Genomic DNA, 3,435 nt, shown 5'->3' with positions numbered 1-3,435 from the left:
TAATCCATAGCACCACACCCGGTCTGCAAAGTGGCTCTATAGGATAAGTACTGGACCACAAGGCCACTCCTTTGAGAAAGATGAGGCTTTCTGCTCCCACAAAGATTTACAACCTTGAAAACCCTATACAGGGTCTCTATGAGTTGGAACTGACTCAATGGCACAGAACAATAACAGGCATCTATTTTTCAAAACCATCAAAACTGTAATTGCATCCATGTTTCAAAGAAGCAGGTTTACAGTTAAAACTACTATCTCGTAGATATGAACATGAAGACATTTTGGACAGAGCCAAAAAGGTTTCTCAGCCTTTTGAATGGCATCTTTTAGATCTTTGGAAACACTAACAACAACTATGGTTAGCTTTCAAACATATGCATTTCTTTTTCTACTACATCAAACTTGCTATATTCATAAATATGAAGTAAAATTGAGATGACTAGAACAAGAGTGTGAGACTATGCTATTTTCTTGCATTCCACTTGATTACAGAGTTTGTGGAAAAACAACACAGATAAAATAAAATATGTCCTTGCATGCCTCTGTGTTTTTATTCAAGCTGTGACTTCAATTTGCAGTGAACTTTCCCCTTTTCATCCCCAAAGAAAATTCTCATTTGCATGTCAAGTCTGGGCTCAGATATCATCTCCTTTGTCTTACCTTTCCCAACTTGACCCTACCCACCTACTGTTGACAGAATTAAACAACTCTTTTCTCTGTTTTCCATGTGACTAAAATACAGCAATCAGCCACCTACATAAATAAGTGAAATCTAGTTTTAAAGATGTCAGTTTGAGGACCAAAATGTACCTGACTCAAGCCATGGTGTTTTCAATAGTCTCATATGCATGTGAAAGTTGGACATTGAGTAAGGAAGATTTCAGAAGAATTGATACATTTGAGTTAGGGGGTTGGAGGAGAAAACTTAAAGTACCATAGACTTCTAGAAGAACAAATAAATCTATGTTGGAAGAACTACAACCAGAATGTTCCTTAGAGACCAGGATGGCAAGACTTTGTCTATCATGCTATGGACATATTATAAGGAGGGACTAGTCCTGGAGAAGGGCATCATGCTTAGTTAAGTGGAGGGTCAGTGAAAAACAGGAAGATCTCCAATTAGATTGATAGGCACAGCAGCAGCAGCAATGGGCTCAAGTGTAGCAGTGATTGTGAGATTGTTTTGTTCTGTTGTGCATCAGGTTGCCATGAGTTGGTAATGACTCAAAGGCACCTAACAATCGTTATAAAGGTAGCATATTATAAAAATGCTCCATTAATTAGTTAAAGAGAAAGGGGGGGAAAGCTGCCATGTAGTTAGTTCCAACTCACAGAGACACTATAGAACATAGTATAACTCTCCCCTAGGGCTCCCAAAAGGAGCTCTGGTAGCATAGTGGTTATGAATTGGGCTGCTAACCTCAAGGTCAGCAGTTCGAAACTACCAGCAGTTCCATGGGAGAAAGATGAGGCGTTCTGTTCCTGTAAAGATTTACAGCCTTGGAAACCCTGTGCAGGGTCACAATGAGTCGGGACTGACTCCATGGTACTTAACAACAACAACAGGGCTCCCAAGGCTATAAATGTAGACTCCCACATCTTTATCTCAAGAAGAAGCTGGTGGGTTTGAAATGTGAATTCTTTAGCTATTAGCTGAGTGTTTCCCCACTACACCATCAGTTTAACTATGGTAGTAAATAAACCCCCCAAATACAGTGGTGCTAGCAATTTATAAGCTTACTTCTCTCTCACTTAACAGCTTCAAGCTGGGATTCCAAGGTGTTTGGACATCTTTCTATGTGGCCATTCAAGGTCTCAGGCTGACTGTGGATTGGTCATCTTCAACACATAGCTCCCAAGGAAGCTCTGATGGTCACCATTTCAGCCCATAGGAAAGCATGACGAACAAATGGAGGTAGATCTACCATCTTAATACTAACCTGCTGTGACCCACAACAATTTGACACACACTCCACTGAAGAGAAATTATTGGCCAAGCTCCAAGATGGAACCAAGAACTGTAGATCTTGGCTTAGATGCTGCATCTATCTCCTTTCTAATCTTATTACCATGGAAGGAGAAAGCAAAAGATATGGAGGTCAGTATCTGACCTACTCTAATTCACAAAGAGGAAGGAAGAGTCCAGAGCTGATTTTCATGGAACTGAGGTCAGACATTCCTCCACCCTCACCTTCTCTACCAATTCTGACACCAACCATTTACTCTTCCTACAACTCCCTGTACTTCTCGGCTGGGTTTTATAATCCATTCATTGCAATCACCACACACAACTCAGAGACAATGCTCAAGATTATGGGGTTTATTAGAGAAGTTAACAGGCTATATACTTCAGGGTCAAAAATGCTCAGGACATAGGTTTTCCAGTCATAACAGCATCTTCACAGCCATGTCCACTGGCATGCCTCTCTCTGAAACTCATTCCCTTGGCCTGGCCTCTTCCCTGCTTGGGGAATGTTACAAAACAATTTTAGTGCTGCTTATAAATTCCCAAAGGCCATACCACTATGTGTGGCACTTGGGGTTAATGCACTGGACTGCAAAGCTGCTCCTCAGAAACCCTATACAGAGTAGCTATGAGTTGGAACCAACTCAACAGCACTTAAGAACAATAACAAACATCATATCACTACATCATACAACTCTGCCTGAAGGCGCTTGTCTCTAGCTCTGTGAGTCAGCAAATTAACTCCTCAATTAAGTACCTGGAGACACCATACTACACAAGTGAGCCACCTGCCCAAAGACACTTAGCTTTACTTGATCTATGAGCTAGGAAGTGTGCCACTCTGTCTGGCAATCTGGCTCTTGGTTCTGGTGCTGTTGTTCCTCTATCACTCTTTTTATCTTCTCTGGAGTCACAGCTTTCTGTCCCTGGGCCAAGGAGTTGCAATGTGCAAGGATCTCAGGGTCCAAAGGATGTGCTCTACTCCTGAATCTTCTTCCTTGATAGTAGTGAACATTTTGGTGAACAGCCAATTGTTCCTGCCACACTCCCATGAGGGCACTAACTTTATCTTATTCACTGACATATTCCTGTTGCCCAATAGAGTTCTTACCCACAAGCCATCCTCAATGACTTTTTTTTTCTTCCCTTACTAATACTATGCTACCTATTTATTTTGTTTAATTTCTCTTTACTCAATTTTAACTCATAGTAACTCAATGGGATAAAGTAGAACTTTCCTATAGGGTTCCTAAAGGGAAATCTTAGAAACTAAATCTTCATGGAAGCAGACTGTCCCATCTTTCTCCCACAGAATAACTGGTGGATTTGAACCAACAATCCTCCATTTATCAGCCAAACACATTAATAACCACACCACCAGGACTTAAAAGAGGTAAAAGATGAGAAAGGGCTTTAAAAAATATGAAACAATACAAAAAAGTTAAGAGTGGTGTCCACATACACAAAAT

This window comes from Chrysochloris asiatica, unplaced genomic scaffold (genome assembly GCF_000296735.1).
Source record: "Chrysochloris asiatica unplaced genomic scaffold, ChrAsi1.0 scaffold00026, whole genome shotgun sequence".
Classification (NCBI taxonomy): Eukaryota; Metazoa; Chordata; class Mammalia; order Afrosoricida; family Chrysochloridae; genus Chrysochloris; species Chrysochloris asiatica.
The sequence above is the reverse complement of the archived record's forward strand: the minus strand, read 5'-3'. Positions refer to the sequence as shown.